Here is a 16,309-nt window from a genome sequence, read left to right on the forward strand (position 1 = left end):
CCATGGGGGCTTCTCCTGCAGCTCCTCCAGCTGTGCCTGCCTCTGCCTGGGTGGCAGGAGCCACGGGGCTATGCCCTGTTGCTGCTTGCCCAGCCAGTGCGGGTAGGGTGGGTACAACGCAGGTGCGGCTCGTTCCAGGTGGCAGCAGGGCATAGTCCCCACTCCCAGTGCTGCCACACCCACTTCAGCACTGGGAGCGAGGGCTCTGCCCTGCTGCCACTTGCCCCCTTCTGCCTGGAGGGAGCTGCACCAGCATCCCACTCCCTTTGTCTCAGCCCCCCCCCCAGCTGGGCAAGCGGCAGCAGGACAGAGCCCCTGTTCCCAGTGCTGCTGTGCCTGCATCCTGTGCCCCCCTGCCCCAGCTGGGCAGCTTGCCCCAGCCCCTTTTCCCCCCTCCCTCAACCCCAATGAATTTACCAGTTGGAGGCAGCTGTGTCAGCTCCCTGTTTAGCCTATGGCCAAATCTCTGAAGGGGCCAAATGTTTTCCAAATCAATTCGGATGCTTCAAATCAATTTGGAGCTTTTAATTGGTCTCCCAGTTCATTTTGAATTTGGAGATTGGGTCCCCGAATTGGGCTGGATCTCCTCCAAATAGAATCAGCTACAGAAGCTTCGCACAGACCTACTAATAACATATTTAAACTGTGCAAATCTCATTGTTGTGTAATGAGGGCCTAAAAATTAATTCCAGCACTCTGCCTCATGCTGCATGTAAGAAATGACTCTCAGGAATCTCTGCTGACTTAGCTCCCAGCTCCTATCTGCATTCCAGAGGGAGAAGCTGAATTGTGAGAGAGCAAAAACACAGCCAACTTCTAGAAGTGCAAACACTTGCTTTTACATATTCATAGATTTCATAGACATTGGGGCTGGAAGGGACCTCGAAGATCATCAGGAAGTCAGCTAGGGTCAAAGGATCCCAGCAAGATAAGCATCCAAGCATTTCTTGAATGAGTCTAGAGTAGGTACCTGCACATCTGGAGGGAGTCTATCCCAAGTCTTGGGGTCTCAGACAGTAAAGAAATCTTTTCTTGTGTCCAGCCTAAATCTTTTCTTGTGTCTAGTCTTGGAAGAGTTTATGACCATTGGTCCTTGTTTTCCTTGGGGCACTCTGGTGAGCACATGTTCTCCTGGATCCTAATGAACACCCCTTGAGTACTTGTAGGCAGCCACCAGGTCCCCACCTGAGCCTGCACTTTTCCAGACTGAAGGGTCCCATGGCTTTCAGCCTCTCTTCGTAAGGCCTATTCTCTTGCCCTCTGATCATGCACATGGCTCTCCTCTGGACTCTTTCAAGCTTCCCAACATCCTTCTTGAATTGTGGAGCCCAGAATTGGATGCAATACTCTAGCCGCGGCCTCGTCAAGGCCGAGTATAGTGGGAGGATGACATCCTGAGATTTACTTGAGGAGCATCTATAGATGCAAGCCAGGATTTAGTTTGCTTTATCAGCTGCGACATCACATTGGTGGCTCATGTTCATCTTGTAGTCAATCATGACCCCCAAGTCTCTTTCAGCAGTGGTGCTAGCAAGAGGTGCACTGCCAAGCCTATAAGTATACTGAAGGGTTTCCCCCCCACCAGGTGGAGTATCTTGCATTTATTGGTATCGAACATCATCAGGTTTGTGTCCACCCACTTACTAAGCTTATCCAAGTCAGTCTGGATCACTAGCCTGTTCTTGGGTGTGGACGCTATGCCTCAAAGTTTAGTGTCATCAGCAAACTTAGCCAATGCACTTCTAACACCAGTGTCTGCATCATTGATAAAGATGTTCAAGAGAGCTGGTCTAAGGACAGAGCCTTGAGGAACACCACTGGTCACAGAGTGCCATAATGACTCTCTGCCATCGACCACTACTTTCTGGGTCTGACCTTGGAGCCAATTTCCCAGCCATCAGACTGGTGTTACAGAAGCATTACTTGAGAATTACAGCGTGGCTGAGGGTAACAGTAAAGCATGATGTTAAAGTCTTGGATCTGGGGGTGATAGAGAAATTGGCTAGTGAGTAGAGTACCCCAATTATTTTAGTGCCAAAGCCTAATTAGACTGTCAGATTCTGTATCAACTTCCACAAGGTCAATGAAGCGTCAAAGTGTAACACACCCTCTGTCCAGAATAGACAAAATGGTGGAGGGTATAGGCAATGCAAAATGTATAACCACCTTAGATTTAACCAAAGGGTACTGGAATATGTTTGGACCCAGGCCTGTGAAATCATGGCTTTTGCAATGCTCTGGGCACTTTACCAGTTTTTGTGGACTTTACCTTTTGGGCTACACAGAGCCCTGTGATCTTCTAAGGATTAATGGACAAAATACTTTGCCTGCACTGAGCATATTGTGGCTGCTTATCTAGACTGCATGGTAATATTTGCAAACACATGGGTAGACCATCTCCAGCACCTGAGGGAGGTGTTATAATCAATATGCATGGCTGGTTTTATGGCCAATCCAGGCAAATGTCACCTGGGGTACAAAGAAACTAAATATCTGAGGTATATACTAGGCAATGGCAAAATCAGGCCCCTAGTCAATAAGGTAAAGGCCTTATTGCCAGTGCCAACAACAAAAATGCAACTGAAGTCCCTTCTAAGCTTATTATCAGTAGTTCATCCCACAGTTTGCTGACACCACTGCCCCACTAATGCCCCTATTGCAGAGAGGGGCACTGCAAAGGGTCCAGTGGTTGCCAAAATGTAAGACGGTGTTTGGGGATGGTAAACAGCTACTGTGCAGTGCACCAGTCCTGCACAGTCTAGACTTGACAAAAGAGTTTATTTTACAGATGGATGCCCTGGATTGAGGCCTGGGAATGGTTCTCTCCCAAGCATTTGAGGATGGGGAACACCTAATCCTGTATATAAGTATGAAGCTCCTTTCCCAAGAGCAAAAGTTTGCTGTGATAGAAAAGGAGTGTATTGCAATTAAGTGGTCGGTTGGTGCTCTCCACTACTACTTCCTGGGGGCTCACCTTTGTTTGGTCACTGACCATGCCCCCTTAACTTGGCTGAATGTGATGGGGGATGCCAACCCCCAGGTGACAAGGTAATATCTGTCCCTTCAGCCTCTTGATTTTACAGTACACCGCCACCTGGTATCCTGAGGGACAAGCACCAAGCTAGAATTGAGGTAGTCGCATCAAAAGAGAAAATATCCCTTCCAGGATGCGGTGCTCCCTGATAAGTATACACTGGGCGTGTCTATATGAGATGCTTTACTGCACAGTAAAGCATCACTATATTGCCATGCATAGCAGCTGCTGCACATTAAAAAGGCTAATGTGTGTTTTTTCTACTACCTGTAGAATTAACTAATGTGGAGTAGTGCCTGTGTAGACACTGACCAGGAGCAAATTTGCTCATCAGCCAGGCTCTTGCCTGCGGCAGAGCAATGTGGCTGGGTGTCCCTCTGGACATGGGGCAGGGATGGCTCTTCAGGAATCCCTGGATGGCCTTCAGACCTAACTTGACCCCTGGGGCCTGTGCCAGCTGCTGCCTGGCCTTGGGCACTCTGTGCTGATGTGATGGGCATGTGCTGGCTGCAGCCTGCTGCAGAGCCCTGGCCTGATCCCAAGGCCTCTGCTAGCTGCTCCCTGGCCCCTGGGCATCATTCCCCTGTACCGTGGGCACATGCCAGACACAGCAATCCTGCAAGCCCCTGGCCTGACAGAGACACCATGCCTCTCTCTTGTGGGTATGTGCCAGGACCTGATGGTACCCAGAGTCCCTTCTAGAGCCAGCATCTGTAACAGCAGTGTTCCCAACCCTGGGAACAGAAGCCAAGGGCCCAAACTAGGTGCCAGAGGAGACTGCAGACCTCATAGCAGTCTGGGGTGAGGCCAAGGTCCAGAGACAGTTTTGCCAAACCACCTGGGTGAAAGCCCACATTTATGAGGACATGGCAATCCACATGCAGGAGTATGGCCATGATTGGTCTAGGTGGCAATACCGCATAAATGTGAAGGTCCTGCAGGCTCAGGGGTCTGCATCATGGACCATAACCACCAGTCTGGGGTTGCCTTCAGGACCATGCCCTGTATGTGGGAGCTGGACTGAATCCTGGCTCCCAGGAACCCAGACCACAGTCAATACATCTACTCAAGCACAGGCTGCAGACCAGCCCAAACGAGGACTTGCCAGAGGAGGGCCCCTTGGGGCAGCAGTGGCAGCAACTGGTGCACTCCCCACCCTTGGCCTAGTCCTCCAATGTAGGCAGCCCAGGCCAGCACCTGTCCCAGCAACTTGGGGCATGCACCTGCAGTGGGGAGGGTAGGCCAGGGATGACCCCACCCATGGCCAGCTCCAGCTCCTCCCTGGAGGGGGCCACTGCCCATACAGTTGGGTATTAGGTCTCTGTACCCAGGACCCTGCAGGCAGCTGGATTATGTCACCACTGCCACGCTTGGACTCTGACAGCTGGGACTTCCTGCCATGCCCATCCAGTAAGCCCTGCACAGGGTGCAGGGCCAGAGGGGGAAGGGGGCTCCACAGCCGCTCATGCCACCTTGCCTGCCTGTCCCTGGGCTGCATGCCTGGAGTCAGGGGCCCTGAATGAGGCAGTAGGGTCCTCCCTCCTCTCTCTGCCTGGGCAAGTTCCTCTCTGCCCACTGCTGTTTCCCCCCACCCCAGCATGCAGGGAGGCAGGAGGCAATGCAGGACTTTACTAAGCAGCCTGTGCCCCAGCTAGGCTGCCTCAGCTAGGCAGCCAGGTGCCTGTCACATGCAGAGAAACTTATTGATGGCAGCAGCAATTTCCTCCTTGGCCAGGTGGTCAGGGACTCATAGCATAGCCCTCTGGGCAGCGACACACATTGCAAGGAAGTGTGGGCTTGCCTGAGATGCTGTTGAAACTTGGTGAATGGCATTGAGCAATGATTGACCTTTGGTAATGATTGACTATCACATGAACATGAACCATCAGTGCGATGCAGTGGCCAGCAGGGCAAATAACATGCTGGCATGCATCAACTGATTCATCCTGTGTAAAACTAAGGCAGTGATACTCCCACTGTACTCGGCACTGGTGAGACTGCAGTTGGAGTACTGCGGCTGGTTCTTTGGAAAGGACTTGGAAAAACTTGAGAGGGTCCAGAAAAGAGCCACCTGTATGATTGGGGACTTCAAAGCAAGCTATACAAGGAAAGGCTGAGGGACCTGGTCTCTTTGGTCTAAAGAAGAGAAAATTGAGAGGGGACTTGATAGCAACTTACAGCTATATCAAAGGAGTGCATCAAGGGTTCAGTGAACAACTGTTCACTAGGGCACCCCTGGGGAAGACCGGGATCAATGGATATAAACTCCTGGAAGGATGCTTAGGCTTAATACCAAGAAAAACTCCTTCACAGTCAGTGTTCAGACTGTGGAATAAATTCCCTCCAGATGTGGTGCAGCCACCTAGCCTGGAAGCTTTCAAAAGGAGACTGGACAGTCACCTCTGCTGGGGTCACTTGATCCCAGTTGTTTTCCTGCCTAGAGCGGGGAGGCTGGACCTGATGACCTGTGAGGTCCCTTCCAGCTCCTAACAATCTGAAGTTCTTAGCTGTGCCTGGGACACCATGGCAATCAGCAGTAGCAGGGCATAGTGGGTCAGGCACCCCACAGTGGGCTTGTTGCAACATATACCTGGGGGACTCTCAACATGGGCGTGCTTGGGATACAGGTCACGTGTGGTGGGGGTCCTGGCCTGGGCTGCCTCTCTGGAGAGGGCTGCTGGCAGGAGAGGGAAGGAATCACCAGCTCAGTGTCCCAGCTGGGCATGAGCCCCTCACACTCACAATCCTGGGTGCCATGGGCCCAGTGGCATGACTGCTTGGCCTGTAGGGAGAAGAAGCGGGGGGGCGGGGGGGTGGATAAGGCTCAGAGTTGCTGGAGTTGCTGCTGACAGGACCTAGCTCTGGCCCAGCCTAGGGAGGAGATGGGGAAGGCAGGTGGGTTGCCACAAGCAGGCTGGCTGCCCCCATGGAGGGAGTGGGGATGGAGGGCTCACCTGGTGGCCACCTGTGGCAGGGCCTGCCTGGCCAGTTTACCATGGCCTGGGCATCAGTGCATGCATAACCACTAAACTGAGACTGGATGGTGCGCAGTAGGGCTGTGTGAAATTTCAATGCTGTTTCGACTTGTTTCAAGCTCAAAACAGCAAAATCTAAACAAAATGAAGGGCTTTGAAATAACATTGAAATGAAATGAGGGCACTCAAAACATTTTGAATTATTTCAAGTTTTGAAGTTGAAGTTGGGCTTCCCTGCAGGAAATGGAAAGTAAGGAGTTAGGCTCCAGGAGCAGCAAGAGACACATTGGTGAAAGCCCGCTGCACCCCTGCTCCCCCGAAGCCCCCCAGGGACCCCTCCCCCCCCACTGGAGGTAAACAGGGCCCGTGGTGGAAGGGGGGTAACCCCTAGAAAGTGGGACGAGGTGGCTGAGTGGAAGCCGGGCCGGCTCTCGCCCCACCCAGGCCCCTACTTCACCCAGCCCCCCAGGGCACCATGTGAACAGGCTGTGCAAACAGGCATGCTTGTCTGCTGGTGCGTAAGTTAGCACAGCGTATGTGCGGGAGGGCCTGAGGCCCTGTCTGCAAGCCCCCTAAGGTAGGTAGAATCAGGCCCAGCCCGCCTACCAGCAGCATACTGTGGATGGGCACTCGCCATACCCTGAGGGTCCCTCTTTCAGGCTCTGGGGCCCAGGAGCATGGCTACCTCCCCTTGTGGGGTCTGCTCCCTTTTGGGGTCTCTGACACACTAGCTGGAGGAGCTCCAGGCCACAGTCCAGAGACTGCATGCCATCAGGGACTGTGAGCAGGAGATCAACTCCTACTGCCAGGCCCTTCTCCCCCGGGAGCTGGAGGGTAGACCACAGTCTCCCTCCGGTACAAGGAAGGACTCGGACCTCCCATTCTGTCCAGTCAGGGGGATGGACCAAGGTGGTCAAGGGCCCTAAGGCCTGCTGCACCAAAGCCCCTGGACCGCTGGAGCTCAGCACCAAGTAATAACAGCAACAAACCTGTTGCAGTCCCAAAAGGGCCTGCTAAGTTGCCAGCTCCTGCAGGCAACACCTGCTCAACTGAAGCTACTGCCCCCGCTCTCCCCAAGGCAAAACTGTGTTTGTCATGGGGAAACTCCATCCTGAGGGGGTAATCTGCCACCCTGACCACTTAGCCCAGGAAGTCTGCTGCTTCCCAGGGGCCCGCATCTGAGACATTGCAGAGAAGATCCCTAAACTCCTCCAGCCCACAGACCACAATCCCATGCTCCTTATTCATGTGGGCACCAATGACAGGGCTTGGAGTGCTCCCAGCAGAGTCAGGAGGTGCTACAGGGATTTGGGAGCGGGGCGAAAGGGTCTGGGGGCACAGGTGGTGTTTTCTTCAATCCTCCCAGTCTCAGGGTATGGGCTGAGGAGGGAGAGGAGGATCCAGGTAGTTAACCAAAGACTGCAGTGCTGGTGTCATTGGGGAGGCTTTGGCTTCCATGATCACAGCCTGCTCTTTGGTGAGAGAGGCAGCGAGCTGCTGGGAAGAGATGGCCTCCACCTCTCTCCACTGGGGAGGAGGCAATTCTCAGCCAGACTGGCTGATCTGCTCCACCGGGCTTTAAGCTAAGCCCACTGGGGGAAGTGTGTGTGGGGGGGGGGAGACTATGGCCACTGCTGGCCCACTGAGCAACCCTTGCAAAGCCAGCAGGCCAAGGCACTTAAGGGACCCCACCCCTGCCCCAGCCCTGGTGCAATCTGTGGGCAAGGCAAGAGCCCCCAAGGGGACACTTGTCTGCCTGTACCCAAATGCCAGGAGCTTGGGGAATAAGCAGGTGGAACTCGTCCTCCTGCTTAACACAAAGAATTATGATGTCATAGGGATAACAGAGACGTGGTGGGACTCCACCGATGACTGGACCACAGGTATAGATGGCTATACCTTGTACAGGAGAGATCAAGTAGATAAAAGGGGTGGGGGTGTAGCTTTCTGTTTAGGAAAGCTACACATCCCAGCAAGCTGATATTGGTGACCAGGGTGGGTGACTGGAGACCCTCTGGGTTAAAATCCATGGGGAACATGGCGCAGGGGACACAACGGTGAGAGTCTATTACAGACCTCCCACTCAAAGTCAAGAGCTTGACCAGGAGTTCACCTGGGAACTGGCTGAGGCCACATGCTCCAGGACCATGGTTGTCATTCATAGATTCATAGATGTTAGGGTCAGAAGGGACCTCAATAGATCATCGAGTCCGACCCCCATGATGTCATGGGTGACTTCAACCCAGACATCTCGTGGGAGGATCACTCAGCAAAATCCAAGCGGTCGCAAAGCTTCCTCTCCTGCGTGGATGACCTCTACCTGACCCAAGAAGTCTATGGGCCAATGAGATGTAAAGCGCTGCTCGACCTGATACTGGCAACTGGGGATGATCTAATCAGCGACCTAGTGATCGATGGGTGACAGCGACCATGAGCTGATCACCTTCAGCATCTGCTGTAAAACTGGCAAGTCGATCAGCAATACAGAAGTCCTTGACTTCAGGAAAGATGACTTTGACAAGCTCAGGAGGCTTGTCAGTGAGGCCCTAAGGGACCACGACGCCAGGGGGAGGGGAGTTCAGGAAGAGTGGTTGCTCCTCAACGGAGCAATCCTCAATGCACAAGCTAATTCTATTCCATCTCGGAGGAAAGGCAGCAAGAGGGCGCAGCAGTCCCCCAGCTCTCCAGGGATCTAGCAGACCTACTGAGGCTAAAAAGAAAGATCTATAAAGGATGGAGGATGGGATTCACCTCCAAGGAGGAACATTCTGCACTGGTTTGGTCCTGCAGGGAGCAAACCAGGAAAGCCAAGGCTGCAACTGAACTCCAACTAGCTTTGAGTATTAAGTCATTTTTCAGGTATGTGGGGAGCTAGAGGAAAAGCAAGGGCAACATTGGACCCCTGCTAAACCAGATGGGACATCTGATAACTGGTGCCCAGGAAAAAGCCAACCTATTAAATGGGTACTTTGAGTTGGTCTTCCATCAGTCCCATGGAATGCCCATGCCCACTATGGGGACAGGGAGTTCTGGGTGAGGGTGATCCCCTGTCCTCCAATGCTGACCTCGTGAAGGAACACCTTGAGGGGCTGGATACCTTCAAGTCAGCAGGCCCTGACAATGTACACCCCAGGGTACTCAAGAAGCTGGTGAGCATCATAGCCCAGCCCCTGGCACGGATCTTTGAGAACTCCTGGCGCTCTGGTGTAGTGCCCAAAGACTGGAAGAAAGCCACTGTGGTGCCTATCTTCAAGAAAGGGAGGAAAGTGGATCCGGCTAACTACAGGCCCATCAGCCTGACCTCTATCCCGGGGAAGATCTTAGAAAAGTTTATTAAAGAGGCCATCCTTAATAGACTGGCTGATGCCAACATCCTGAGGGATAGCCAGCATGGGTTTGTTGTGGCTATGTCTTGCTTGACCAATCTCATTTCCTTCTATGACCAGGTGACTTATCATCTGGACAAGGGGGAAGAGATTGATGTCCTATATCTTGACTTCACAAAAGCCTTGTGATCATGGGATACCAGGTCACTCTTAGCGAAACTGACCAATTGTGGCCTTGGGTCCACCACGATCTGCTGGCTGGGAAATTTTGGCTCCAGGGGGTGATAATTGATGGAAGTCAATCATCATGGTGCCCTGTGACCAGTGGGGTCCCCCAAGGCTCTGTCTTTGGACCCATATTGTTCAGCATCTTCATTAATGATGTGGACATTGGAGTCAGAAGCAGACTAGTGAAGTTCGCCAATGACCCCCAAATTTTGGGGCAAAGCATCCACACCTGAAGACAGGAGGGTGACCCAGGCTGACCTGGACAGGCTCAGAAAATGGGCAAGAGCGAACCTGATGGTGTTTAACGTTGAAAAATGCAAGGTTCTCCACCTTGGGAGGATAAGCATGCTGCAGGTTTTTAGGTTTGGCAGTGCTACGCTGGCTAGTGCTACGGAAGAAAGACTTGGGGGTCATCATTGACCATAAGATGAACATAAGCCTTCAATGCGATGCTGCAGCTAGAAAAGTGAGCAAAATGTTGGCTTGCATCCATAGATGCTTCTCGAGCAAATCCCAGGATGTCATTCCCCCCTTGTACTCAGCCTTGGTGAGGCCACAGCTGGAGTACTGCATCCAGTTTTGGGCTCCACAATTCAAAAAGGATGTGGAGAAGCTTGAGAGAGTCCAGAGAAGAGCCACGCACATGATCAGAGGTCAGGAAAACAGACCTTACGCTGACAGGCTGAAAGCTATGAGGCTGTATAGCTTGGAAAAGCGCAGGCTCAGGGGTGATCTGATAGCCACCTATAAGTTTTTTATTAGAGGTGACCACCAGTATCTGGGGGAACGTTTGTTCACCAGAGCGTCCCAAGGGATGCCGAGGTCAAACGGTTATAAACTACTGCAAGACTGTTTCAGGCTGGACATAAGAAAGAATTTCTTTATTGTCCGAGCCCCCAAGGTCTGGAATAGCCTGCCATTGGAGGTGGTTCAAGCACCTACATTGAACACCTTCAAGAGAAATTTGGATGCTTGTCTTGCTGGGATCCTATGACCCCAGCTGACTTCCTGCCCCTTGGGCAGGGGCCTGGACTCAGTGATCTTCCAAGGTCCCTTCCAGCCCTAATGTCTATGAAATCTGTGAGAGGGAGGGGAAGAGGGGGAAGAATTGCTCTGATATTGATGATGTAGCTAGCCAGTGACTGTGATCCTTCCCTGAGGTCCCTTCCAGTCCCGGTGGCCTGGGGAGGTTGAAAAACACCATAAAAAGCAGCACTGTTTAAACTGCCTTGCTTTATTTTATTTATTGTACAATAAGGGCATAGCTACAAGCCAGGGCATAGCTACAAGTTTATTGCCTTGGTCAGTTACTGAGCTGTCTTCCAGAAGATCAGCAGCATTACACAACAAGTCTACCTTTCATTGCCTAGCAAGTGTGATTCAAAAAAAAAAATTTGTGTTTTCAAAAAAAAACCTTTTTGCTTTGGTTTCTATACCCTTTAATTTAATTTTATTATTAATTGATTGATTCCTTTCAAATTTATTCCTCCCCCAAAATCCTCTTTTTCTTTAGTCTATTTTGCTTCTTTTCAAATCTGTGCTTTCTCTCACAGTGTGCATTCCATTCACTGTGAAGGGGAGCACAGCATAATTATATTGTATATTATAATATAGAATTTATATAGGAAAACACATGTATATATTTTTATTTCATTTATTACATAAATACATACAAATGTACATACAATACATAAATGCACATACATACAATTATCTTGTCTACATATATTACATAAATTGGATGGATAACATTTACAGAAGAAAAGACAGATTTTGCCAGCACATTAAGGCAAAGACAAAACACTATGAAACACGCTATGGAGCATGCTGGAAAGGCAGCTGGCAAGCCTTCAGGGAGGGGGTAGAGGGAGAGCTGTAAGTTGTCCCCCCCCCAACACATCCTCTCAAGCTGAGACAGCTTTTTTTGCTACAAGAAGAAGGCCTGAGGCTTCCATTAGTTTTTACAGACAGCAAGGAGAGAGGAGCAGTGCCATTGCCACTGCCTGTGCCTGAGTCTGCATCCCCTCCAAGAGCACCAGCCATACCCCACCCCCACCATCATGACCACAAGCAGCAGCATCAACATGACAGCTTCCTCCACTCCCATTTTACTTCCCATGTTGAGCCTTCCAGTGCCAGGGGAATTCTGCAGAAGAAGGAGGAATCATCTGAGTTCGTGCTCCACACCCATCAAGTTTACCTTAGAGCCAGGTCTTCTTCCCCAGAAGGCACTTCAGAGGAGGCTGAGGTAGAGGGTTTGGAGGCAAGAGGCTCAGCTGAGTCCACTCCTGTTGCTGTGCCTCTGCCTGCTGAGGAGGGGGAAATTGCAGCATCCACACACACACCCACACCCCAGAAGTGAGCAGGTAGTATGGTCTGGGATCATTCTGAGCTGGTAGATGATCCGACATATACTATCTGCCTGCACTGCTAAGCCAAAACCAGCCAGGGCATAGCTACAAAACACATGAGCATCACAGGGATGCTGATGCATCTCCACAGGCACCACCTCCTTGCCCTTGTTCCTCCTCAGCCTGGCACCAGTGTGAGTGTGCCTAAAGGGAAGTTCCCCATTCACTCCAAAGCCCCCATTTCCCCCAAAGCAGAGGCAGGTCACCCTTGGAACAGTGGGGGAAAGGCAGACGGAAAGGAGGCACGTTGCAAGGGTGAGCAAGATCACCCAGAGTATTGGGGAGATGCTTGCCCTTTTCATTAGTTGAGTGCCCAGGGTTCAGGTGACTCATGGAGCTCATGGCTCATCATAACAGATGTTCATATGCCCCACCTTCAGCAGGATTGTGGTGCCCTCCCTGTATGAGTTATGCACGGAGTACTTGATGGAGGAGGTGTGCAAGGCAGGTCCACAGGTGGCCTTACACTTCACCTTGGCCATCTGGAGCAATCAGGGAGGAGATCATGCCTACCTCTCCCGTACAGGGCACTGGTGTGACAAGTCAGGCCATCAGTGGGCTCTCCTTCAAGCTAAGGGGGTGGATGAGTCAGTCCTACATGGCAAGGGAGATCATGGTGGTGATGAACCGCAGGGGTGGCTCATTGGGCGGGGATCGAGCTCACCCGTGGGTTCATGGTCACTGACAATTGGGCCAATATGGTGAGGCACTCCTTGATGCCAACTTTGTTGGCACCTGCTGTGGGACCCACAAGTTCCACCTCATAGTCAGGGATGCCTTGGAGGGGGACAGGGCTGCTAGTGATGGTGTCATCACACCTGGCCAGCTGATATTGAAATGCAGGAAGGTGGTGGGCTACTTCTACCACAGGATCAAGGGGGGCAAGATGCTGCAGGACAAGCAGCCAGAGCTGAGTGTCCCATAGCACAAAATCATGCAGAATTTGGAGACTCAGTGGAACTCCACATACCTGATGCTGGAAAGGCTGGTGGAGCAACAGAAGGCCATCCATGAGATGGTCTTGCTCAGGGAGATTCGGATCAGTGAGCCCCTTAATAGATCCGAGTAGGATACCATCTCCCAGATCCTGGTGGTCCTCAAGCCCTTCCTCGAGGCCACAAGCCATCAGAAGAAGAATGTATCCCTGCTGAGCTCCCATACCAGGATCAACTTGGAGGTATGAGTTGGGACTATGGGGAAGTAGGAGGCCCCAGGTCCTGGGCATGACCACTAAATTTGAACTCTGCCAGGGTCAGGAGGCCTGGTGGGACTGCTGGTGGCGCGGCAGTCCCAGGAAATGTCAGAACCGAGCATTCCCCTGGTGAAAGGTGGTTAGGAGGTGCCATAACCTCCAGTCATCACACACATGCACGCATATTCCAAACAAAAAACATTTACACAAAAAAAGCATCACTCTTGAACAGTTAAGCATTCAAGCAAAAAAGAAACAGATGATTAGAAACATGAGGTTTGTGTGTAAAGCCGGAAACATATTGGCATGAAAAACACTAAATATTCTCTTGTAAGGCAGTTATTCTCCCCTTGGGAAGCAAGTGGACAATCTTTTGGCCAAAATCAGGCATAGTTAGGACAAGCCCATGAGGTACCTGAAGGAAAGTGAGAGGAACCTCCATTCAGGCACACCTGCTGGTCACCAAGTAAAGGGAACACAGGAAGAGACCACCCACAGGATTGTTTGGATGCCCACAAGCTTAATGCTTCCCTTCTGGCAGCTTGGCAGAAGATTGATGCTGTCAATACTTTCCTCATCCCCCACATTTTGTTCATCCTGAGAGGCTTCGTGATCCCCAAGACACCTCTCAAGGAGGACAACAAAGGTTGAGTGGCTCCTCGCAAAATGGATGAAACTACCACTGCAAGCCAGCAACAAGATCCTGCACAACCCTTACCAGCAAGGGGATGCCAGTGTCCCTCACATGAGCAACCTCTGATACACTGCAGTAGTTAACCATGCCTTTTTCCTCCTGACCTGTTTTGACAACCAGGTGAGAAGCACTGCATCTGATGCCTTGAAAGAGGGTTGCAAGGCCTCCATCCTAACAAGACCTGGTCATGTTCCTGAGCAGGTCACTGGAGGACAAGTTTGGGCAAGATGGTGAGGGTTATGCCTTGCTGTGAAGCCAAGCTCACAACTCCATCTGGTGCCTCAGGAAGTGCACTGGCTGCTGCTGGATGTGATATGAGGAGCAACAGATGGTGGAGGTCTTGCTGCTCCCAGCCACAACTGCATGACAATGACCCACTGCATCAAAACCTCCTTGGAGATTTTCCTGAAGAAGACCATATGGGCCAAGTACATCAGCCATCTGAAAGCAAAATATAATCAGGCCAGAGTCTTTAAGCTCACCTCAAAGTGGGACACCAGCAACTAAGTCATGCCCTACAAGAACTTCATATGGTTTGCCAACTGGCATTTCATCCACTGGACTCATTTCAACTGCCTGTAGCCCAATGGCACCATGTGATATGGAAACTATGAGAAAAGATGCTAGAGGTGTGGCTATGAATACAACATCCTGGACCATGCCCTGGGTGGATGCAGGACCCACGTCAGAGCCTGGCAACTCTGCCACAACACTGTCAGGTTGGTAAAACTCATCTCAGAGATGGTGAGAATGGTGGCGATGAGCCATGCTGTCCCTAGCTGCAACAGCCTGGACATCATTGTGATGGACTATAGCAGTGTACCTTTGGGTGCCTGCCACTTTAAGGGCTGGAAGTAGTCAGCTGGTAGGCACTTGATTAGGGCAGTCATTTTAGGACCCAGCTCTCACAGGCTGGGGCAACAGTTTGCTGCCAGCCGCCAAGGGAGTAAAATTCAGGTCATGACAGGCGAGACAGGGCAGACTGCCCCAGGCAGGTGGGTGGGCTAACTCAGGATCTAGCCTGGGAAGGCCCCCTGTCACATGGATGAAGACAACAAATGGATCCTGATGTTTGATAAGACCATCCTCTTTGAGAACCAGTGACAGGTCTTATCTGAAGGCCTGGATTGAAAGCTGAACAAGTACAAGCCACTGGCCAATACCCTGAGGGCCAAGGGGTGTGATATTTGACAGTGCAGGCTCTAAATGTTGGAGTATTCAGAGCACAGGACCCCAGCAACAAGAATATCCTGTGAGTCTACAGAGTACCCTGCTGCTATGCCAAGCTGATAAGGCACCTCATGGTATCCAATACCATCTGATATCCAGAGACATCTATGTCAAATACATCATGGGGCATCACCAATGTGAAGACTACCACTCAAGACCAATGGCCAGAAGCAAGAATGAGGGGATGGCCTGCATCCTGTTTGTAGTTGCCATGAGCTGACAAAGACTCTATGTGCCCTGGACTATTCCCACCCCAGCAACTGTACACTGCACACTAAAACTGTATCTGAGCACATCTTACCAACTCACAATTCCCTACCAATGCAGTTACCATGCACATGGTCCTGTATCCTCTCAACAATGACACATTGCTATGTTTTCCTTTCCCCTTTAACCTCAGGCTAATATAATCTACAGGACCAACTGTGTGTTTTAGATTGTGCCCATTTACTCCAACTACATTCTATGTAACTACCTTGTGCAGGTTCGTGTATTTTCCTCAGTCCTTACAAACCTATGTAACTAACTACAATTTTTATCATTCACTAATAAAGTTTTAAAATCTGAATAAAAGATATGATTATTTCTGCAATGAGAGCAAAAATAGCTCTGTTTTATCAAGTATTGTAAGAAACCTAAAAAAGATTGCACTTCCGTAGCTCATGGATTTCATAATTTTGGTTTGATGACATTTTTCACTTGTCCAGGGAAAGTTAACTGATTTCTACATGAAAAACTGGCTTCAAATTTCTAATGCAAAAAAGCCCAAACCAACAAAAAAAACAACCAGCCACCTTCTGAAGTGTAAAAGAAGAACTGAGAACTAATGTCACTAAAGATGGGGTATGGGTGAGAAATGTCACAGGTCTAATTAAAATATTAAAACTGGCATCAATGAAACATAATATGCTTTACATACCACCTAAGAATAGTAATGAAGCCATTCACAATATTTTTAACATATTGAAAGAAAAATTATTCTGAAATGAGATTAGAAATTATCAACCTACAGGCCTGCATAATTGTAACACTGAAATACTGAACCTCTTTACAATAACATTTTCCAAACACATTGCGTTTATACCACACCACAGTAAAGTCAGTCACCCTTGAGCCCCGCCTTCTTAAACTGTTTCCCTGCTATCAATCTTGTGGCAGATTGCTGACAATTTCCCCCCCACACCCCTCTACTGCTGCCACTGCTAATTACGGGTTAGCA

The 16,309-nt window shown here is 50.5% G+C and overlaps 1 long non-coding RNA gene across 2 annotated transcripts in view; it reads right to left on the reverse strand.

The window, feature by feature from the left end:
- LOC132244526 (uncharacterized) overlaps positions 1–16,309 on the reverse strand; it is a 113,114-nt gene that overhangs the window by 47,390 nt on the left and 49,415 nt on the right. The window contains exon 3 of one of the 2 annotated variants that reach the window (XR_009456085.1): positions 11,194–11,709. The exons of the other annotated variant lie outside the window; for it this stretch is intronic. This is a non-coding gene — a long non-coding RNA (uncharacterized LOC132244526). Of the gene's footprint in view, positions 1–11,193; positions 11,710–16,309 lie in introns of those variants that run through there. 2 annotated transcript variants of the gene reach the window in all.

The sequence above is a fragment of the Alligator mississippiensis genome, chromosome 12 (genome assembly GCF_030867095.1).
Source record: "Alligator mississippiensis isolate rAllMis1 chromosome 12, rAllMis1, whole genome shotgun sequence".
Lineage (NCBI taxonomy): Eukaryota > Metazoa > Chordata > Crocodylia > Alligatoridae > Alligator > Alligator mississippiensis.